The 24,502-nt window shown below is 35.9% G+C and overlaps 2 long non-coding RNA genes across 2 annotated transcripts in view; one reads left to right on the top strand and one right to left on the bottom strand.

Annotated features, from left to right (window-relative positions):
* The window catches only part of LOC310905859, a 476,746-nt gene extending 469,197 nt beyond the window's left edge, over positions 1-7,549 (top strand). Inside the window, exon 2 of the long non-coding RNA XR_014589282.1 lies at positions 7,430-7,549. This is a non-coding gene — a long non-coding RNA (uncharacterized lncRNA). The remainder of the gene's footprint in view (positions 1-7,429) is intronic.
* LOC310905858 overlaps positions 7,409-24,502 on the bottom strand; it is a 484,835-nt gene continuing 467,741 nt past the window's right edge. The window contains exon 3 of the long non-coding RNA XR_014589281.1: positions 7,409-7,542. This is a non-coding gene — a long non-coding RNA (uncharacterized lncRNA). The remainder of the gene's footprint in view (positions 7,543-24,502) is intronic.

The following is a 24,502-nucleotide window of genomic DNA, read 5'->3' on the forward strand; positions in this document are numbered from 1 at the left end:
ACACAGAATTTTCATCAAGTTCATGCTGTGTGGGCTGGTTTATTTGCCCTCCTCCAAAGATGAGTTTTTCTCCTGCTCATAAATTTCTTTTTCTTGTTCATTTGTATGAAAAGACCGTGGGTTCCCAACTGTTCTTTTGTCAAGCTGGAGTGCTTGATTTACTGTATACATTTCTTGCCACATATTAAAAGCTTTGAGCAAGTTCTATTCGCTGTCACTGCAATAACTAAGCCTGCTAATGTAAAATTTGGGATGTAACACGTGTAAAATCAATCAGTCTCCTTACAGAAATGTAGCAATGTCTTCCTGTATCATACAAAAAAAAAAAAAAAAAAAAAAAAAAAGGTCTGCTAGGTCAGTCCTATCCTCTTTCAGGTTCATCACTGTATATTGAAAAAAATTACAGACATCATAACCTGTAGAATTTGCAGCTGTCCCTGAGCTCCTCCTCTGCCCTGAAACCATGGCACATTTGCAGTAAACTGAAGGAAACTCTTAGGTACAGAGTGGGCTTCAATTATTTAATAATATCAGTTTATTAAATTATGTCTGGCTATTGTTTTCATATTGCTTTGTGGTTTTCCTGCCACTCTCCTAAAATTCCTTTCTTGCTTGCCAATGTATGGCTTAGTCTCCAAACCACAGTAAAGATGACTCATAGCAGTCACTCTGCATTTCCCTCTCCCCTTGTTTCCTGCCCAAATAGCAGGAAGCATTCTGGATCCAATTGAATCTTTCAGGTTTTGTCTTCAAATTTTTCAAGCTATTGTTCGTTATTTATTATTAGTTAAAAACTCCTTCATTTATGGTTTGGGGCTTTTTTAAAAGTGTAATACTATTATTCTCAATTTCATTGAATCTGCAGAAATTTATATACATGCATAAAAAAACCCCTATTACTGGAACCAGCTTTTCAGAACAGTCCTTAATTAAAAATATAGACATTCTTAATCATACCTGTGCTTGAAATAGCAGGGTTTGACATAAAACTGTTTTCTTGATCCAGAATGAGTTCCAGCAGCAGCAGCACTAGTAGTGTGTCTGGAATTAGAGATGCTGGATATGAATATGCAGCATCTGTGGTGCTTTTTGCTGTTACAGCTAAGGCTTCAAGCTATTTTTGTAGGGTTGCTGGTGGTTTTCAGGGGTTTTATGTGCTAGTTTATTTGGTTGAATTTTTTTTTTTTTTTTTAAGGAATGTAAAAGCAATATAAGAACATATAATGTGTAAGAGAATTTATTTATTTCTAGGAATAACTAGAATTGATTTAAAATTACAGAAACACATATTTGTGAAGTGTTAGGAGAAAAGACTAAGGCAAAATAAACCACTGGGACAGGCTGGTCTATTAATCTTTATTTTGTTGCTTAACCTGATAGATTGCTTTAGTGTTTCAGTCTGTTAATTGCAACTAATCATGGCAAAGGGACTCTATTAAAAAGGCAAAAAAAAAATCTACAGTGCTTTGTTTTGTGGTGAGCTATTGGCTTGTACTTGAGAACAGCTAAGGTGACAGCTGCCAGTTCATTTTATTGCTCTTTGCTTTACCATTTCCTACAGCTGGCTGGAAATGTTCTAGATGGTTTTCCTTTGGTGCAGTTTTCTGCTAGAAAATTATCTTCTTTAACTATGTGCTAAGGGTGTCTTTGTGCACACTTCCAAAACTTCCCCACCCTTCCTCCCTCCTGTACATGAGTTTTTTAGTAATAGTATAGGAAAAGTGTTCAGCTTCTGCTACTTTGGATTGTCTTGGGTTCCCATGGAGCAGGTTCATAAAAGATGCATCCACTTCTCTTTCTGTGCTGTTTCCCCCTCTGTCCCTTACCTTTCTCCACCCCAATAATGCTTTTAAACCCAGGTCTTAAAATGATCCAAAGCTTGGCCTCTGAAGTAAAAAAAAAAAAACAAAACAAACAAACAAACAAACAAACAAACAAAATAAAATAAAAAAAACCACAGAAAGTTTCTCTGAGTTTGTGAGCCTGGGTCAATTATAGAGCTAAATAAGTTTGTTAATATAAATATCCAATGAGTTGAGAATATTCATATGAATATCCTGAGTTGAATGCTCAGGATTCAGTCTGTCAGGAAGCAGAAATAATCCCAAGTGACAGGCTGGGATTAGTCACGGCAATTACAAACAGTGCTAGGGATTAGCAAAGGTGAAGCATTTTAGAGCATTCAATTAGCTCCTGGATACATACTGATGCCTTGCATAAAGTTATTCTTAAAGACAAACATATCTTTTTTTCCCAGAAAACAACAAAAAGATCATGGACAAACACAAAATCAAAACAACCTTCTGGTTTTGCATGTCTCGTTGGATGAGCTTTGGTTATCCAGGTCTAAAAATCAGAGAGTGTAGGAATTCATGTGCAGTTTTATGTACACCACTAGTACAAAACAGGCTTGGTTTTTGTCTGTGCTATTTAACATTTTCATGAAATGTGAATGGTCTTATTTATGAAAATCACAGAAACATTCATCCAACAAGAGGTAAATTCACTTAGAGTTTTTCAAAAATTAAAATACTTTCAGGTCGCAGTGGGGCTAATAATAGCTTTACAGCAAATTATTTTGAATAATTCATAAGCAGGTGAATGACATTATGACACTTATGTAATCTAGCCTAAAATATTAGGATCTATCAGGAAGCCTGATAATATGCATAATATAATATGTTAGTAGCAGGATAGAGTTGCAGACCCTTCCCAGGGCCACAGGGCTCCTCTGCAGACATTCTGCTCCCAGGTGTTTGAACTCTGCATGCAGATGTGAGATGATTGTCACTGAGGCATAGAGCAAGGTGCTGATGTTCACCCATTGTGGTTATACAAAGGAGCTGGAGGCTCCTGTGACTGAAAGACGGCTTTAAGATTGTGTAAGCACAGCTATGAGGTGATCCAAGTCTGGGAAAGAAGCTCAGAGTTTCCATTTAATGGCTGCAAAAGCTGCCTGAAGTTTTAACCACGACCTTCAGCTGATGCCTTATAAATGTGAGAGCTTGTACCCATGATGGTCTGGGGAGAAATGTCCCCAAAATTTGCAGTATGTGAGTAATATGAGCTCCTTTTTCCTCTACAGTCCAGGAGATCCAAGAATAAAAGGTACATATGAATTGGATTGAATGTGCATTTGGTTGGATGCATTTACTCATTTTTGGTGTTTCTGTAACTATGGAAGATGATGAGTTTCACGGGATTTTTGCAGAGTGCCTTTGGTTTTGCTAGTACCCTATAAACTTCACATATACTAAAATATGTCTTTTGAATAAAGCTACACAGAGAGCATGTTGGATATTACAGTCAAAAATGATAATGGGCTACTTTTTCCACCCCATTTTGCTACTCTGGAGTTGTGTGGGATGTTTTTCCTTCTGCCTTTGTCTTTATCACAGTGATAAAGTAAATTTTTCTTTACTGGCAGGTCACACAGTGTATCCTTGTCTGCATGTCTTAAGAGCTATATGATTTAATACCTTTTATGTCTCTTCCTCTGTTGTTAATTAAACTAAAACTAACACCTCAGGTTCACAACAGCTTTGCTGTTTTAATATCCAACTTTTCTTCTGCTCTGTCCCTAATCAGAACAACAGAATGCCCTAAGGAAAATAAACAATCTCAGCCTTTATAGGACTGATTTTTATTTGAAAATTGTCAAAGCAAAAAAATACTGCCTTGTGCTGTTATAATAAGCCATGCAGAAGGAGGCAGATCTTGGCTCCAGGGAAGACCAACCTATTTAATAGAAAGATTGGCTAGCCCAAGGAAGCCATTTTTTAAGCAGATTGAGGTCGCTGTGATCTGCAGGGATATGTGTGTTAGAAGTAATAAGTTATTGCTGTACCCGTGACGCTTTCCCCCTGATTGTTTTGTTTTAATTCCAGCAAAAGCCACAGAAATTCCCCCAGCAGTTTCTGTTGCTGACCTGCTGGGTTTATGGCCCCAGGTAGCCAAACACTTCAAGCTATTCATTTTATAATATATCACTGACAGCTTGGAAGTGAGGACAAAACTTAAAAGTTGTGAAGCTTGAGAGATGAAAAGAGAGCGGAGAAGATGAAATGAGAGTTGGAATTATTGGGATTTTTTTTCCTCCTCTGCTCGGAGTAACTGAGTAGTTGCAACCCAGCCAAATCTATGCAATGAAAATAATTTGTCTCTACAGCAGACAGCTGCTGTCTTCATACTCCTATGGTGGGACCATTTGTGCTACACGTGTCCACTCCTGACATTCTTGGACTCCACCAAATTTGCCTTGGTGTCACTGACTGTGCCTCCTCCATTCCTCCATGCAGCCTGTATTTTATTCCCTGCCTTTTAAAGCAGCAGGAACTTTAAGGGCTCTAAACAAAACCAGGACTGTGGCCACCTGGTAGTGAAACAAACAATGGCTAATAATGCTCATTCCCTCAGGCAGGTGCCTGGAATCACCTACATTATTTCTGGTTCCTAGTTGAGAGGTACAGCATTACCGTGATGAGTCCTAAATTATTTCATTAAGTTTTTTTCACTCTCTGTTCAATCGCTAAAAAATTAATTACCAATTCCTTATTCAGTCAATTAGTGAAAACCTACAGAAATTATAAGAAAGGGCTACTTGAGTCATGACTGTTTTTTCAGTGTTCTATTACTACATGAAACTAATCTACAAAAATTGCAGTGTTTAAGTCAGTCATTTGACTTTTTTTCCATGAAGTATGTAAAATAACTATTAAAAAGGACTCATGTTTAAAAACAACTTAAAGGCCTATCTACTTCATTTACTGGAGTGTCTGGGAATGATATTGGCTATAACAAGGTGTTACGTGAATCACAGAAAACAATAATTTTTTTCTGTACCAAAACAGGACTGTCAATTAATTTTTTTTCCCTTTACTTTCATGTTAAAATGGAGTTCACGTTTGAATAAAATTAGAAAGAGGGGGATTGTGTCATTTCTAAGCAGGGAAACCTTTAATTGTATATGACCATGTGGAACACTGACTAATAAAATAGGGAATATGCCTTCCCACTTTGGTATGGGATTCCCTTTCCTCCCCCAGACCTTGTCCAAACTGCATGGGTTTTGCTGTTGTAGCAAAAAGAAAGATGAGATAGTCTTTAGCGCAGTGTTCAATACCAGATATTGGAGGAGGTTTGAATCAATGTTAGCTCAGCCATGTAAATTCCCCATGGAATAGATTTAACACAGTATTGATAATGGTAAAAATAATGCAGTTAAGAAAAGGGCAATGCTTAACAGTAGTCATCAACCACCCACTAAAGAATTTCAGCTTGTCAGTTTTCTTGTCTGTTTGTAGCCATTTTCAGTCTATAAACATTTATCATTTGCTTAAAACTCATATCCTTGTATGGTGAGGGTAAAAAGGGAGCTGTGCATGAATTCAGCTAGGAATTCTGATCCAAAAATCATAAAAAAAAGGATATTGGATGATATACTAACAAATCCTACTATGCAGTCTTTGGCTTTCCCAACCCCATAGGATTGCTTTTTATAAAATTCCTAATTTTGGCATGTTAGTCAAAGAAAATGAATGTGAGTTCTATGTGATGTATCTCTGAGGGTTATTCTACATCTTAGAGACAACTCAGATAACCTAAATGTATCTCACCATCAATCCAGCCTTGTCCTATTAGAAATTTTAGAGGTTTTTTCTTGTTAATTGTTCTTTAAGTGTTACTGAAGCATCACAACATCCCCAGCTCTTACTGTGGCTGTCTCAGCTTAGTTTCTCTGATTTTTCTTTAGGGGGCCAATATTCCAGCAGTTTCTGTTCAATGAAGTTTAAGAGCCACCTTGGTCTTTGTAGGCCTGCAGTGCCTTTACCCAGAATGGCTCTCCTGTGATACATAAAGCATTATACCACTGATCTGGCATTGAGAGGTTTGAGCATAGTTTGTGCATAACCTTTGTAATTTAAGATCCTATGCACTCCAGCATTTCTATTATTTTGTATTTTTTTAAATGAAATAAAATCTGAGTTTTCAGAAGAGGCAGAATTCAGGTTTAAGTGATGATGTCTCTTTGGCTGAATGAACATTCAGTAGGCCAAGTTAAATATATGTCTGCTGGTACACAGAGTCACTGCTTTTCCTATAAAGCTAATTTGCACTTATTACTGCCATAAGAGATTTTTAAGCCCCTGTTGTCTGATATCTTTTAAGCCTTTTTAGTGGTTTGGAATGGATCTATAACTGCTGACAGCTTTCAGGACCCCCTGTGAATCACTAGAGCCACAATTGTTTCTGTTAGAGATGGACCTGCACTGTATGCAAAATTAGAACTGCACATGTACATCTCCAGCCTGCCTGCATGCTTTGCTCATGACTGTAGCATCTTCTCAGACAGGCAGTGATATTTATGGAAAACCTCAAGGAGTTTTACAAATGAGGGCAAATTGGAGCAAAAAATAAGTTAAACAATCTTATTTAATCAGAATTATATCAGGGAGCCCAGAGTCTAGTCCTGAGAGGAGCAGAATGGAAAGGAACTATGAAAACATTGGGGGTTTTTTGATCTTCATTTAGTTCTTTTAGACGAATCAAAAATCACAGGGGAGTGCAAGATTGTTCTTGTAGGAATGGTGTGTTCTTGTGCTGCAGAGTAGGAGTGGATGCCACAGACTGTATGAGATTTTATACTAATCCTTTCTTCATATAACAGAAATTGTCCACTATCAGTCAGCAATTCCATAATTTGTTTCTATTTTCCTGGGAAAAAAAAAATTAAAAAAACGTTGAAGTGTTGTAAGGAATGGTTGTAATTGTATCAATGTAAATTATATGTGCCATCAAAGTATGCAGTTGCCAAGTATGCAAAAGTAATTAATTCTCAACAAATTATCTGGAATCTAGTTATCTATGGTGAAGATATCTATCTATCTATCTATCTATCTATCTATCTATCTATCTATCTATCTATCTATCCATCTATCTATCTATCTATCATCTGTCTGTCTGTCTGTCTCCATGAAAACAGCATGACCACAGTTATGTAAACTTGGACTGCATGAATCTGAGAAATAAAGACCACTATAACTACGTGGTGTTCTTGTATAATCATGAGGATTTCTCTATCAGAAGAAATTTTCTTCAGATCAGAAGAAGGATTTCTCTATAGAAACCAGACATTGGAGTATGACTCTGTCTGAAGTTCCTTTCCCATGATAGCAAAATGCCTGAATAAGCCTAAACTTTGTTTTCTCCATCGTTCCAATTCAACTGAACTGCATCAAAGTGTGCATAGAAAGAGAATGAATTTATGGGACTGAATAATTAGTCTAGGAGTGTGAGTTATTAAAAAATTCTACTGATCTTTCAAAGAAGTTTTACTGGTATAAGATGCTCAGAAAGAAAACATACTGCTATGCAAAGTGGTTATCTCACTGGATGTATGTTTCATTTTAAAAAACCCAAAAGCAAACAGGCAGCAAGAACAAAACTTTATGGAAAATGAAAAAAAAAAAAAAAAAAAAAAAAAAAAAAAAAAAAAAAAAAAAAAAAAAAAAAAAAAAAAACAAACACAAACAAACAAAAAACCTAAAAACCCCAAACAAACAACAACAACAACAAAAAGACCACCACAAGCAAAGAGACAACAATAACAAAAAAAAAAAAAATCACAGAAATTCCAAGGCATATTATTTTAAAAAATATTTATTTAGCTTTTACATAATTGTGATGCCTTAAGGATTTTCTACTTGTTATATTAGTTATAAAAAAGGTATATTAAAAACATCTTAAACAGTCATTTACTTAAAAATTTAAAATGGTAATTCACTGTCTGGACTCCTGTGTCTCTTTGTGTTAAGAAAAGTAAAAATACTATATTACTACTTAATTATTTTTACTGTGAGAAATCTTACAGCAATATTAGTGTATCATGCACTAAGAAAAAATTCTATTTCTTACTTTCACACGTCCTTATTCTGTAGTAGAAAGAAGAGTTTCTTTTTTCTTCTGGTAAAAATAGAGTCTATTTTTCAAGGAAGGGATAGAGAATATTAGTCCAGAGAATGGATCTATGTTATGAGGTAAAAATGAGAGATGTATCAGTTGGTTTCAAAATAAGATTTGTGTTTTTTAGGGGGTGATATGGGTCGAAACTGTGGCTTAAAATTGCATGCCAGATGTGTTCAGATATGGGCTCTTTCTGCCCCACATGCAGCATTCATATCCTTCCTGTGACCAACCCTTTCTGCCATATGTCTCCTCATTTGTAGTCCCTGATTGCCTTTTCCAATAGATATTCTGGGTGCTCCTGTTGGAATGGAGACTGCTCTGGGCTCCTGCTGACAGAGGGAAGAAGGAGACAGGCTAATAAGCTTGTGATCATGGCCAAAATTGCAATACTTTTTCATGCTCTGTGTAGTGTTTGAGGGTTCTGAATTGTTTTGGAATGCTGTGAGCATACAGGACAGAGGTCAAAGGGTGGATCAGGTGAAAAGAGCTTTGTAAGGATCCCTCAAGGCCCTTTAAGTGGCTTAGAAAAAAAAATCCCACTAAACATCATGCCAGGAGGAGCTGTTACAGTTTGTTTAGTGCTTCTCTGTTTTATGGTATTTTTGAAAAAATAAAATAAATAAAATAAATAAATAAAAAAATCCTGGTGTTGTTGTCCCATGGAGGTTTTAAAGGATAAAGTTAACAATGATTCCAGTAGAAGCATAACTGGAATGATGTCGGAAATGTAAATAGATAGTTGAGCTTACTTATATTTACTTTCTTAATAACCAAGAATAAAAAATAGTACACAAAGGGATACTTGTCAGAGTGATCAGAAATGCAGGGAAAAAAATGTATCTGTAAGGGGGGTGGGACCACCCTATCAGGTCAGAAATACACAAATAACATCAAAGCTGGGAAGAATTCAAAACTGGGTAAAACTAATAAATGTTATGTACCTGGCTTTAAAGTAATCTTTAAAATATATATTTGCTGCTGTCTCTCTCTCTTACCATACCAAGGGTTTTCTTATCAGGTGAACTGATATTTCAAATAAACAATTTTCCCAAACCTGCGCAGGTAGTCAGTACGAGTATCAGCCTTTCTCTGAGTCAGTGTTTAGTTTAGATGTTACATTGTGACAAAATCCCCATATTTTTTGGATGGAACTCGATTTGCATTTTGGTAATCACTCTTCTGCTGTGTTTTCTCTAAGCTGATTTAAAAATGAGTCAAGGTTCTGTGTTTCAGTAAACTTTTAATGAATACAACGTGGTAATACTTTGCTTAGGGACTAATCAGGGAAAGCAGACAAAACAAAATAGAAACATGTCTCTGGTGCAATCTAAAAATTTAAATAAAATTAGGCAGACCACACAGTTCTTGAAGCAATCTATATATTATTCAGATAATGAAGAATATTTTTAAAGTCCAAGTGTTTGAACTAAACAAACTGTAACATGCATTTTAAAAATGCAAAAAAGTTCCCACTTCTTAAAAGAGTGTGTTCCAAGCCTCAAACTGGAAGTTAAAAGTGAATAGTTGTGTTTCCTGGTGCTATTGTTGAACATCAGAAGGAAAAAAAAAACTGGGGGAAGAACCTATTTTGTTGACAGAAAACATAAATTCTTGATGAATGATGACAAACAGGTTAACAAAAATGTGTCAAAGTCCCAAGAATTGCTTTAGGGGATGCTGGCAATTAAACCAGCCTCTCTTGTTTCAGTGTTACCTGCTTGAGACACTTGTGAGCTTTTTATTTTTTATAGTGTCTAGTGTGGTTGTAAAGCTGGGATTTGAGCGGCTGCCCTGGGTGTTGGGGAGGTGATGGAGGAGTTTTGTCTGACTATTTCAAGGTGTCTCTGTGGCAGAGTTTATTCTCAGTTCCATGTCCTGGCTGGTATGAGTGGGTGTCAGTTCTCCAGGCAGAGGCAAAAGGATATCCTAGAGATAATAAATTTCTAAACTGGGACAAAAAACCAGGAAGTTTAATGGGAATTACAGTTAAACAAAAAACTCACTGAAAGCAAACCTCTTTTTTAAAAAAAATAAATAATTAAAAAATCAGAATGCCATCACACTTTTCTTTTAGTATCTCCAGGATAGTCTTGTTTAAATTATTCCTTTCTTGTTGAATCCATCAATTTCACTGTGCAGTAGGACCCTGCAATTTTATTGCAGAATGGAGCAGGATTTTTGAAAAGATCCAGAAACCTGGTTAATCACCAAAGTGTTGACTCCTTGTTGCAGTTTGGAATAAAACTAGTCCAAAATATAAAAATTTAAAATTGCAATGACAAATAGGTAGATTAGCTGGTGCAGCTTCTAAGTTCAGGCAAAAATGTGTTTTTAGATGTTTCTGTGCTTTTTGGGGATGGGGATGATCTGTGGAGATTCTTCAAAGCAAATCACATAATTCTAAAATTGCTCTTTAAAAAAACCAATTATTAATTCGTTCAATCATTTTATGAATATCTAATCAGTCTTGCATTTTTTAATAACTGAGCATTTTTCATCTACCAGAAAATCATATTGGAAAGTATCAGATAAGTGAGCGTCTTTTTTAACTGTTTATGGACAGAATAAAAGTATTTACAGGATATTAATCACAGCACTGTAGTTTGATATGAAGCAATTAAAATCCAATAGTTTTTCTTGAAATGGTGTTTTATTCAGGAAGCACAAGAAGCTCAGTTTGTCTTTGCAGTAGAAATAATCAAATCTTGTCTCTGAATTTTTTTTTTCTCTGAAAGTTTGCTGGAAAGCTGCTGCTAGTAGATCATGTTGCAGAAATATTTTTCCAACTAAGTTCCATAAATTCATGTGTCTTTTGTTTTTCAAGAAAATCCATATCTGCATTTTTGTTTAAAATATTTTCCTTATGAGTATCATCACGATGCTCTTTAGACATTTTGTTCTTTTAACAGAAATTTAAATTTGCTTTTGTTTTTATTCTGTAAGCTGCCATTCTGTACCTCTCCCACAGGGATGGAGCCTGCCCTAAAAATGTTTTTGAAGATGGGTGTATTTGATGTATGCCTACAAGAAAACAAGATGTCAGAGACATGTTCTGGGATAAATAAAATGGAGGCAAAGTTTGGATTATCTTGAAATTGGAAAAATGCAATTCCAATGGAATGATTCAACTAAAGGTGCTTTTTTTTTTGCCTTTTTTTTTTCTATTTTTGTTTTTTAATTGCAAATAGGAGCTGCTTCCAGCAGGGGCAAGCATATGGAATTCTCTTGACTGCAAAAATTTCAGCACTGCTCCCTGGCACTTCAGTTGTCTCAAAGATTTTCAGGAAACCATTTGTCACTACACTGGGTGATGACAGACCAAACCTATTTGTCACTGTGAGTGACAAATAATGTGCACCACGAGGGACTTCTTGGCTGTATTTCATTTGTAAATCACGAATGCAATGAGGCATCTTTGAAATTCCCCACAAAGAGTGAATGAGGGACTTGCTGCACATTTTATTTTTATAATGCTGTATGCTAATTTTCTATAATATGGAAGAATAATTGAAGAGAAAAAAGGTTTGTGATTTTTTTCCCCTTGGAGTTTGTGGACTATGTTCAAAAATTTTTTTTGTGGAAAATGTAGGCTTGAGGTTTCTCACTCTGAATTAAGACACCAAAAAAAGAGAAAAAGCTGAATTTTGCAGCCAATAGCATGAAATTCACAGAAAGTTACTTCTATTACTTACAGGTATGAAAAATCTGACCCGAGGAAGTACTATAATATCTATAGTATACAAATACTTGGAAAACAGAAAGCTTATGGTAGGACCAACATTAGTCATAAAGCAGAGATCTGCTTTAGTTGTATCACACACCTGATTTGGCTGTTTTGTGAAGTGTGAGGCACTGTCACAAGTCAGAGACATTGGTAGTTTATCTACTTTTAGAATCATCTTGCCTTCTGCACAAACCTCTTCATTGTCATGATGTTGAATGTGTTTTGTTCACGTGGTGGATTCTTTTTTACATTTGAAACATTTCTATGTATAAAGACAAGCCTGAAATGAACCTGAAGAGTTTCTATCCTTTAGTATCTTCTATTTAACACATCTTGAATACATGAAACCCTTGCACGGTGTTGTTTAGGGGTTTTATGACACTCTCACACATTAAGTACCTTGTCTTGATACAGTTGCTTGCACATTCATCCTCAGATATTTTCTGCCTTATTATAATATTTAATTATATATTATCTTTTTGGCCTTAAACACTTTCCACTCCTAAATTATAAAAATAAAAATGTATTTTATATATTTATAAAAATATATTGGTATAGATGCAAAAAATCAGCTTGCAAGTGCTGCACGGTAGTAATATTATTGTGGGGAAAAGGAGGAAAGACTACTTAAACAGCTTTCCTGCAAGATTGATAAATATTTCTCTCCTGATGAATATCATTCTGAAGTTCAAATTCTTCAGCTCAAAGAGCAGAGATGATCTTTTGTTGTAATATATCATCAACCTTATGATAATAATATCAATTAATTGGTATTTCTACAAGACTATTGTTTTACCAGTACCATATCCTTCTATCTAAAGCATATTTATTGTTGCACATGCAACCATTTAGGCAATTTATTAGTTAGGTCAAAGTACCAACTTTCTACTGAAGTGCTGTTATACTCTTTTCAAAAATCAGTCTTTCCTTTAAGATTTTTGTGTGTTTTTTCCATGACTCTTGGAAGGCGCGATCTCCTTGCCTGGCTAAAATTAGAAAGAAAACAAAACTGCATCTCTACAGAGAGTAACTTTTATCTTGGCTAACAGTAAATCTTCAAATCTCATATTTAGCAGAGAGCTTGTTTTTATTTGCTTGTACCATCTTAATTAATTTGATCCTGAATTACATTCACAGTAATTCTACTAGCACAATCAAACTGATACACTTGCCTTTAATCTTTTTCCCCTAGAAAGTGTTAAAATGCTACCTAAGGATGACATAATGCTTTTCCCATTCCAATACAACAGTGTGAATGTCAATAGAATTGAATAAAATAGAATTCCCACAGAGAGAGTTCATTACTCTCACTATTTACGATATTAAATACTATCATTAATGGTTTTAAACACAATTATTCTTTTGCAGAATGTAGATCAGCACGAGTAGGGAGAGCCTTATTTTGGTAGCTTTAAATGTATTCCCAATTTACTTACACCACACTGAGGGAACCAGCTCCTGGCTAAAAATAGTGTGTTTGTATAACAGGGTACCTTTCTGTGAACACATGCTGTGTGGGAGCACTTATCTGCTTTTGACATTCCACACTCCTGGCAGCCTGGGCCTCACAGCTTTTGGAAGTCACAGGTAAGGGGAAAAGAAGAAGAAAGCTGAGCCTTGATTATTGCAGCAATAGTGGAATCAGAGCTGTGGGGAGCCAGTGCTGAGGCCCATAATTGTTCACTTATTCAAAAGGAGTTGTGGAGCAGCAAGGGCTCCACAGAAAATCTGAGGATTTCTCATATGATTTCTAGTAAAGGAGTAATTTTTAAATTATGTTATGGCAATACATTGCTCATTGTTTCAAGAGTGATTTTTTTTTTCTTTCTTGATATTTAAAGAATCAAAAGAACCATAAATTATGAGAATGACAGAGAAAATATGTGAATATGAATATGAAAATATGTGAATATGAATATGAAAATGTGTTTGGAGCTGGGAGTTTGAACCAATGTAAGAAATATTGGAAGGATATGAAGATACCATTAGGCTATAGATGAGCATTATAAGGAAAAGGAATTGATCCCTAAAACTCAAGTTTTCTATTTTTTATATCAGTTTGAACAGAGGCGGATGCTTATTGCCTGAAGTTGATCTGTGACCACTATCACTGCTCATTTTGGGCTCAGAACCCAAACAGTTATGCCAAGATAGAAACTGTCCTCTGGCCAGAGACAAAGAAAACAACTGCTCCTTTTCCTCAGAAATGTCCTACACTTTAGTAGTTAACAAAAAAAAAAAAAAAGGAAACAATTTGAAGGCCAACATTGTGAGAGATAATCAAAAAAAATGTTTGCACTGTTTAAAACAATTTCACTCTCTGTACAAAGCTCTTCAATGTCTTGGCTTTGAATTTGGCTCTGATTGTGTTTTGTTCATGTGATTGATTTTTTCCCCCCCCAGCACCTTTCTACAGCATTTATTAGTGTTTAAACCATCATAATAGGAAAAAAAAAATAAAATCAAAACCAAATCAAAACAAAACCAACCCCCTCCCAAAAAAAAACAACACAAAAAACCCACAAAAACTTTAGTGTCTGTGTTTTTTTTTTGTTTTTTTTTTTTTTTTTTTTTTTTTTTTTTTTTTTTTTTTTTGAGAGAACTACATGTTGCAGCATATAAAGCTAATGGAAAATCAAATAACCTAGTAGTAAAAACGAAGCACATCTCCTAGGTCCACATAAAATGAAGGGTACATCTGTCTTAGAGTGATGAATTGCTTCATTTCTTTGTGAAATTTGTGTATTGCATTTAAATAATTCTATTAAATACTTTAAAAATAGTCTTTCATCAAGCTGTAACTGCTCAGGCGATACTGAAGTGATACTGAAGGTAAAAGTACTGAGCAAGTTGTAAGAGAAAAACAGAAATCTGAAATATAAGCTGTCAATAATGTTTCCATTCATCAAAAGTGACAAAGTCATGGTTGGAAATTCTGTATGCCAAAACTTAGAAGCTTCATGAGAGTTTCCCCATTGTTCCCTGAATTTAATGGGCAGATTGTGAGAAAAACACTAATTAAAGGAATCTGTGGCTTTTCTCCAGCACTGAATTATGAGGTCATTACAACTTGTTAAAATCCTTATCCCACTCAAATATTCATAATTATCTATTAGGTCTCTTTCAGACAGGGAGATTATGATAATACATCCAGCTCTTGTTATTAGTGGGCAGTTTTCATCAGTATTCCAGATTAGTCCACTACTCTGAGCCATGGCTACATCAACATAAATCACCAATGCAAATGCTAAACAAAAGTAACTTCTCTGTGGGAAGGACGCTCCTGGTTGCTTTACTTCCAACAGTTGCTTCTCCTGCATTACTTGCAGCACTTGGAGATCTGAAAATGCAATTTCTCTTGCTATTGATTTTTGTTCCTTCCCATTTAGTAAGCACTGAGGTAGCTGCAGATCTGTGCGTGTACCTTTCCATGGGCTGAGCCTGGAATATGTTTGATGGTTTCAGTATGTTGGTTCTGCAGCTTGGGAGCCTGGTCTCAGGGTGTGTGGAGCACTCCACCTGCAAAAGCAGAAGAATTATTTGTTTACAGGAAGTTCTGGTGAACTCCCTTATTTCAGTGTAGCACTGCAACGACTTTAGTCTGAATAAGTCCATATTATTTGCGCATCCTTTAACTGCCTAATTCTGAAAGCCTCTGTAATTTCTCTCTGAATATTTGATCGCTTGAAGGAGTTTAAAGGTGCAAAAAGTTTGTAACCTCACAGCCTTAGGTTCATGGTAAACCTGCAGCCTTAATATTCTTTCCTTATAGGCAAAATTTAATTCTATTTATTTATTTATAGGTTTCTGCTTAAGATATCTATCATATACAGAGTTTCTTATCACAGCAGCATCTGTTAAAGCAGGCCAAGCAGTGGAACTGGAGGAAATCTCATTGTGCTTACAGTGCTTGAGTTCATGGTGATTATTCTTTCATCCAGTTAAACAACATGATAACTAAAGGATTTCTCCAGTGCAGGACAAAGTTACTAACATAGCTGAAGTGTTTTCAACATCTTGTTCAAGTTTTGGTCAAATGATTGTATGATTTCTAGATTGAAATTAAAATGAAATAATAATAGAACTATAAAATGCATGCTTTAATATCTCTATTCCAATGTAAATTATTACTGTACTACTCATAGTTTTTCACCTTTCAGAGAGAGGCCAAGGGGTCAGCAGGATCTGGAGTCCATTTTAGGTTCTTTTCTTTTTTTTTTTTTCTTTTTTTCAGTCTGCCAGCTTCATCACTCTCACCTTTCCTAAAGAAAAGCAGAAGTTCCTTTTGCCACATGGTCTGAACAGGAAAGAAACTGGTCTGTTAAGGACAAGGAATTGGAAAGTGATTTGAAGCTGATAATTTGGTATCAGGGTAATGGCAGTGTAATCTGGCATTGCCCTGAGGATTTCCTGTGAAGAAAATAACAAATTGTCTAGCAGGATTATCACAGCAGCAACCACAGCAAATATCACGGAACAAGGAGAAAGGAGAAGATCGTGGCTGCTCCTCTATAGCTTTGATTCAAAACTGCCAAAGTACTGCAGGTATTTTCACTTAAAATAGAAGTCCAGAGTGATTATTCCTTGCAGATGCAGACACAAGTGTGATTGTGCTAGAGAGAAGCTACAGGTCTTTAAGGAAATTCAGTCTTGCAATAAACATTCCACAGGAGAGATATAAACCAGCTTGGGAATGAGTTGTTATGAGTGGGTGCCTGGGCACCTTGTTCTGGGTTTTTTGAGTTCTTTTTGAGTTTGATGAGACTGAATATTAAATGTGCCCTATTTCAGCCTATTCAAGTGCAGTCAGAGAGAAAAGAGTACTGCTAGAATGAAAGTTGGACATCTGTAGGGAAGATGAACTGCTGACAATCCTTGTTTAGTTTCAACAAGAGGAAAATTTGTTTTATATAGAATGGTATAAAGGGGCTGTTTAAAACCCTAAAAAACTGGGATTTTCACCAGCATGGCTACTGTTCCCAGATATCAAAATATTAAAATGCAGATGGACTATTGTCAGCAGAGTTAATTCCCACTCATGAAGAACAGCTACTGATTTCCATTAGGTCAGTGCAGATTTCTTTGTTGAATAAAGGGGAAAAAGATTACACCCTTCATTACATCCCTCATTTCTTAAATGGGAAAATTACTTGTGTTTCTCCGCATTCATTGTGGAGTTTAATAAATAGCAAACACATTAAAAAATACTCAATAAGAATTGGAGATTAAATTATCCTCTCCTTTCTGGGCTAAACAGTAATAAAACAAGCTCAAGTGATATGAGCCTATGATGTGAGTTACATAGACTCAAAATAAATATTTAGGGAGTTCGTTTTGTGTGATTTGTCATGAATCAACAGTCTAACCCCTCCCAAATTCTAAGAGATATATGCCTAGTTATGACATTTGACTACATAGTGGGATAAGGATTCATATTTTGTTGGTTGCTTGCTTTTGAAAGATTGTTCTTTTTGTTGTTGTTTTCTCCGAAAAAAAAAGGAAATTGCCAGTGATTGCCGGTGTAATTTCTTGATTTGGTACAAATAATTAAAGGAGAAATCTGAGGGAGAAAATAAAGACTTATTCTGGTTTAAAGTGACTAGTTTAAGATAGTCACTTTTATGAAGTAACATACTTCAACAAAGTTTAGACAAACTTTAGGGGAAAAAAATAAAGGATATATCCAAGGATGACAGTTTCTGTGAATTACAGCATTGTTAGTCTTGGGTTTATAAAGCCAGGTTAAAAGACATCAAAATGCATGAAAGATTCTACCTAATTTATTCACAATATTCTTAAAGCAGTTTTCTTTGACTTTTCACAGCCTGGTGTTAACTAAAGAATTTTTTTGTTTGTTTTCCACACTATGTGGCATAAGAGGAAAAAATAAAGAAAGCTGATCCAGTATAAGTGAGCATTTTTAAACATCAGATTAGGTGGATAGATTTTTGATCTTAAAAGTAAAAACATAAGAGAACTAAGTACACATAGCATGGTCTTTACTGAACTCGTAATTTTCTACCAAGAGCTTTTCAATGGCAGATTCTAATCATTGCTGGGTAGTGCTGCATGGTGTTTCTAAAAAAATACATAAAAGCAAGTGGGTTTAGCTTTACTTGCAGTAAATTTGTTTTATATGCAGATACAAAGACAACACATGCAAAGTAGCATTAATATTATGTACAATAGCAGTTTTTTTTTAAAATTTAAATCATTAGCTACTGCATAATCAACTGTCCTCTTTTCATAGGTCATCTAACAATATAAATACCTAAAAAAAGCATTGGTCCATTCATGTAACTTGGTCACTGGGCAGAGGAGAAACTGAACTGCAACTGTACTTGCAACCAAAAACAAACAGGTGGATAATCTTTGTCATTCAGATGCAACTATGTGTAGTTTTTGCTTTTAACTTCTCTCTGATTCATTGCTTACCACAAATTTCAGAAGACAGGAAGTTATAAATAACTTAAAACGAGGCAGGAAATTATAGGAGATGTGATTAAAATGTAGACTTTTTCTAATTCCTAATCATCACTGGTCACAATGCAGAGATTTTTTTCCCTTTAAGAAGCGCGGTGGGGCAGGAACAGAGAACAGGGCTGTGGTTGACCAAATCTCCTGCACAACAGTGAGAGAATTACTGAAAAGAATTCTGAGAACTTTCCCTGGGTTCTTGGAAAGCTTGCAGAGTGTGATTTCTAGTGGGTGGTGTTCATAGTTATGAAAGCGGTTATGAAAGCTATTAGACTGTTTGCTTCTGATGAGCACAGACATCTGTGAGGTCTGTGAAAATCCCTCTCTGGTGTAACACATTCTTCCTGGATCACCTCTCTCCTATAATCCACATCTTCTATTGCTGTAACTCACATCAGATCCCTCAGACCAGCTGGAGGTCTGGCCTTTAGGGCATCAAAGATGTGCAGGTTCTGTGCACTGAAATTGAAGGTTTGTGACCAGATGACGTGCAAGCTTGGGATGTTGGGCTTGTTTCAATTTTGCTGTAAGCTGCAATAATTCTAATTGTCATTGTGGAGAAATGTATCAAATAGCTCAGCTTCTTGGACAGCACACAGTTTGGAATTTATTAGCTGCTGCTCGGCTCCTAATTTAGTGGCACGGTCTCATCTCATTGAAAGTTTAATTGCCATTATTAAGTAATCATTTTGATAGGTTATTCCATTTTCTGCCCTGTTTATCTTCTGTTCTTAAGTGTCTTGCTTTTTCCTCCTTCAGCATTGCCATCTCAATCTGAGCTCGTCCTGCCTAATTCTCAATATTTTCCAGCCTTTTTTTTTAATAGCACAATCAGTGCTTGATAGCATCTCTATGTCTTCTGCAATTCTGTCAAATTGGAAGAGACTTGAGTACTGCAATTTCCCTTCTGAGCTCCTGCTGTTGGACCATTTTGACACATGGGAGTTTTCATCTTCCACCTTTTTTTTCAGTTTGTTCCCATACAATAAGATTGTTTTTATGTTTGAATCTATTACCCATTGAAAAAGTTAGCTTTCTGAAAAAAAATCTCCTATTCACAGAGTACCTCCAATATCTTCTAGGGTGTGTACATGAAATAAGGAATTTTCTGACTTGCAATCATGGTCCATGGTGGGTAGTTATCAGGCAAAGCCATTCTTTTACGCTGGTTATTTTTTCCTATCATAACCAGCTCTTGAAAGAGCTTCTGCCCTGTCATTATGTATATCATATTTTGGTTTTTTTCACAGACATTTATGGAAGGAAATGAAAATAACCCAGGACCTCCAAAATAATCTGATTTTTATTTCACAAGTTACACTATTTTTATCACTGCAGTATCTTTTGTGCCCTTTTATGCATCCTCTACTGTGTGCACACACATGGAGAAAACCCCACTCACAACGGCAACAAAAACCCTGCAAGGGAGATGAGATGTGATGTGCAGCTATGGATTGCTATTTGAGCCATTGGAGAAAATGCTGAAGATGAATAGCAATAAAAATTTATTTATATTTTCTGCCTTATTTGATGCTTCTTACTTATTCTCCTTTCCAATATTTCATACTAGTATTATTGACCTCAGGCTCTATTTATTTCATTGCTTTAACTACTGATATTTTTGAAGTACCAAATAACATCCAAGGCCTTTTCCTTTCCTGATGAATGTTTTAATGACCGTGGCATGATAAAAATTGCTGGGCATTTAATGGATACTTTAACCCCACTGAAAATCAGTGTACAATAAAAGTGCTTTGCAAGACATGCCCTGAAATACAGACTCCTGGCAGGAATCCTGCAGACTTGTGGAGAGAGAAGCCCATGCTGGAGCAGGTTTCTGGCAGGGTTTGGGACTCCAGTGAGACTTCAGTTCTCATTCCTCACCCCCCTGCACCACGGTGGGGATGCACAAATCAGGAGTGAAGTTGAGCCTGGGAAGAAGGGAGGGATGGGGGGAAGGTGTTTTAAGATTTGATTTTGTTTCTCATTACCCTGCTCTGATTTTGATGTGTAATAAATTAATTTCCCCAGTTCAAATCTGCTTTGCCCTTGACAGGAACTGGTGAAGGATCTCTCCCTGCCTTTTGTCATGTTTTCTGTCCCCTGTCCAGCTGAGGGGAGTGACAGAGTGGCTTTGGGGACACCTGCCCTCCACACAAGCTCAACTCAAAACAGAATGGAAACTTATAAGAGAAGGCACCAGCCTGCTGAATGGACCTGGTAAGAATTTTGAGGTTTATGAGGTTTTTTTAAAAAACAAAATGAAATATAAAAGAGAATGCTTCTCTCAACAGGCCATCATTCAAAGACCTCAAACAGCTCAGAATTATATATATGATTAGACAGAAGTATTTATTTTTGCTTGCTCTAAAATAGTTTATTTTTCCAGGTGATTCTGCCCAGCTGCTTTGCTTCTCCTGCTTGTAGTTCTTCAAGAAATGGTGAGTTGGAATGAAAGCATTGAGTGGCTAACTTAAGAATGTCTGATCCAGATGGAATTAATTAAACAGGATTATTGCTTTAATTCCAATGCTTTTATTACTCTAATAAAAATGTATTTTTATATGGTTTTAAAACTTGTGTCCATTGCTCCTTCACAGCAGCTGTGAGAAACTGCAGTCACATCTCTTCATTTCTATGATGCCACTTCTTCCCCTCCTGGTTTGCTGACTTGAGAACTTGTTTCCTCTGAGTCACAGTTCTTTAAATCTCCTGAAGATAAATAACAACTTATAGCCAGTCAAAGATCATTTCTATTTGGCTTCAATATTTCTGCTTTCAAGCTTTCTCAGTGTATGTATGCAATGTAAATCTCTGCTCCAGTCAACAACACATAATTTTTGTGCCCTATTTTGAATCTGAAATTGTCCATTCTGTAAAGAAAAGGGAAAAACCTCAAAAATAGATCAAAGAGAAAACCTAATTATTTGCATGAATGGCAAAAGAGGATTATAAAAGCCATTTTTAAGTTGTCAGCACTGCATCTTTCATTATTTACGTGCTAAGGATGACTATAAAGAACTGTAGATTTTATTTTAAATATATTCTCTGGGTGTGTGTACATATATATGTACAGATGCTTTAACCCTGTACATTGTGCTAGTCCCAGGCTCTGCAGTAAAGACATGTTCATCTACTCTGGAGAGTGAAAAGAACCACTGAGAAATTCTAGTCCTGTATCTGTTGCAGAGTTTCCATTTGCCCTTCCAGCATTAGGGACTGCAAAGGTTTGAAAGTGTGGCAAGTCTCTTGGCTTGTTAATATCTTTCTCATCCTGCCAGCTGGGAACTTAACCAGACACAGTTTTATTGTGCATATTTAAGTCGGAATAATGTCTCACAGATGCTCATGTATCTCAATTCCCATTTATGTATCATTTTTACTACCATCTGATTTTGTGACCTGCAGTTCCTATTTATTGTCATTACCCGAGCCATCCAGTCTCCTTTAATAATACTAAACAAAAAGTGTGAACGGTTATATAAGTTCTTAGAGAAAATGCACACAATCTGAACTGGCTATGCACAGCTGTTAACATTTAAATCCCATCCATAAGTGGAAACAATTATCTTTAAATTCTACATGTAATAAAACCAGCAGAATGCTTCTGGCCTTTTCTGAAATTTGTGTTAGGGAATTAATGCTGAAAATGGGTGTTTTCTTCATTACTGTTTTCCTAATTCAAAGTATGGGCTGGAATGTACTTTTAGCGTAGGAGTGAGATCTGAGGCCTCAATCTTATTCAGAAAGACAGATTTTATCCTGAACTTGAAACAAATTTCAAAAAAAATCAGATTTGTGGGAAGAGATTCCTGATTCTAAGTACATCCCTTTCAGGATGTCACAGCTTTGGGGTGGCAACTTATAATAAGCATGGACATGCCATGGGGCCTGTTTGGTGGCTGCAATCAGAAGAGCTCTGATGCACATTCAACATGTTGTAAGTTCTGCAGCTGAAGTTTTATTTTACCAGTCTAACTTGCCTTTTCAAAAACCTCTTCCCTATTACCTCCCTTTCTGCTGATAATGGTGGGTGGCAGCTGCCTCGAGACCTCGGCGCTCCATCCTTCTCTTGTCAATGAAAGTGTTTTTCTGTTGGCATTGACAGACTGAAATGTTTTCATGTCATCCTTATGAAGTTTCCTCTGATGGACTGGATGAGTGGAACTGTTAGCTCTCTTAGCTGATTCCACTCTTGTTTTTAATTTGTGACATTACAGCTCAAGAATAATTTTTCCCAGCTGTCTCTCCAACGCCAAGAAGGGTACGTGTATTCATGTGTAAGGGACCAAGCAAAGGAATGCACTGTGTGAAGTTATCTGCTGTTGATAAAACCAACTTATTTATTATAACACCTTAAATTATTGACAGTGATCTGTCTTGACCCAGTCATTTTTCTTTTCTCTCTCTCAATGAAAGAAAAGGATATTTATGACAAAGGAATACAATGAATTTGTTCATACTTATTTATTTTTAAAATACATCCTTTCATGGAGATATATGTAAATTAGATTCCTGATGAGGACAGCCCTCAGAATAAAGTTTAAACTTTGAGTTTGAAAGTTCAGACTGAAGAACAACATGTATCCACCAGGGAAAGAATCAATATGTTGAAATGTTTATAAGATGGTCTCAAACAGCAACTAGTTCTGAACATCCAAAGAGCATCTAGTTTGGGGGAGAAACTGTCGGCAATGAAGTTAAAGACTGAATTTAAGTTTTGACTGGATTGAAATAAAAGCAAAGAAAGGATGGAAGAAAGGCTATAATTATTGGAAGAACATAATGTGATGCTTAGACAGGATGTGAAATTTGCTGAGGAACATATTGCGGCTATAATTAGAGATAGTGGTTCAGTCACTTTAAAAATGAGTCATTAGAGAATGCATTAAAAAGAAAAATTCTGCATCTGTTGGGTCTCCCAGTTGGGACAAAAACATGAAACCTAAAAGGGAAATGCAAATGCTTTCTTCTGAGGAGCTCTGAGGTTAAATTCCAGAAGTGAGGCACAAATAAAGCCTTGAAGTTGAAAACAAATTAAAAAAAAAAAGAGTATAGATGGCTTGTAATACTTTCCATGCATACTTCTAGAACTTATTCAAGAACACTGATACTTGTCCTGCAAGGAGTTGAAATTGATTGCTTAGGAGTTTTACAGGGTATTCCTCTCATCTTTCATCATTGCTTCCAATCGTAGGCAGGGCAAAATAACTCCACTGTAAGTTTTTGTAATTTATACACTAAAAAAGAATGGTTGAGTGACTTGTCTCAGTTCTTCTGTGTCCATCTTCAATACGAAATGAGCTAGATGGAGAACAGCTTTTGCTATTCATTGCTCATCTATAATAAACAGTTTTCAATTAATTTCTTTTCTAATTGTGCTAGGACTAGAGGTGAGAAGCACAGATGTCAATTTTTGATTGCATTGGCTTTTGCAAAGAGCTGAATTTTCTGGGGGAGGAGAAGTTTGTGGGAAGAAGGTCAATGCATGTATCTGGCACCACATTGCTTTCAGGCTGTCTGCATGAGGGAATGTTCTACAATAAAATATATTGCCTAGCAATTTTTAATCAAATCAGCCAATAAAAGGAAAATGAGCTACACAGTAAAAAAGACAATGCTACTATTTGGTCCAACAGTTTCCTCTTTTTTTGGCCTCTAATATAGATTACTCTGTGGATCTCTTTATTTCAGATGATCATAATCTGCTTTGAAAAGTGTTTTTCTATGGAGTTCTACCACAGACTAAACTTGTATAGACTTTATTAAAAATAAGGTGATTCTGTGTCAGTGGTCTACCTGGACAAAAAAAGCCCAACCCTAAACAAACAAACAAACAAACAAACAAACAAAACCCCAAAACAAACCTGGAAGAGTTGGGGTTTCTGTTAGTACACAAGCAATATGGTTGTGAACTGCTGTGGAACTCAGGGGTGTAACACTTTCCTGAGTCCAGTTAAGATTTTTTAAAAAAAGGTATGCTCAGTACTTTGGATTATGTGTATAGCTAATGAAACTTCTTGATGAGTGCAAATTGTGAAGACTGCAAATAATTTTAGAACAATTAATTATTTCAGCACTGCAAATGTAAGGTGAGATAAGTTTGCAGCCAGTTATTTTGGTCTTCATCCTATTGTCTGACTGTGGTTATTGTTATAATTATCAATGGAATAATTATAATACTGGTGTTTCTGCTCAACTTAAGTTGCTTACAAGAGATGAGTTCTCTTAATTTGCTTCCAGTTAAGCCTTAGCTCTGAGGAAGTGCACAGGAAATGTTATTCTAGAGACGGTTTAATACCAAATCACTGTATTTGTCTGACACCCTGCTTTGTG

Source organism: Zosterops lateralis (assembly GCF_965231275.1).
Source record: "Zosterops lateralis genome assembly, chromosome: 2".
Taxonomy (NCBI): domain Eukaryota; kingdom Metazoa; phylum Chordata; class Aves; order Passeriformes; family Zosteropidae; genus Zosterops; species Zosterops lateralis.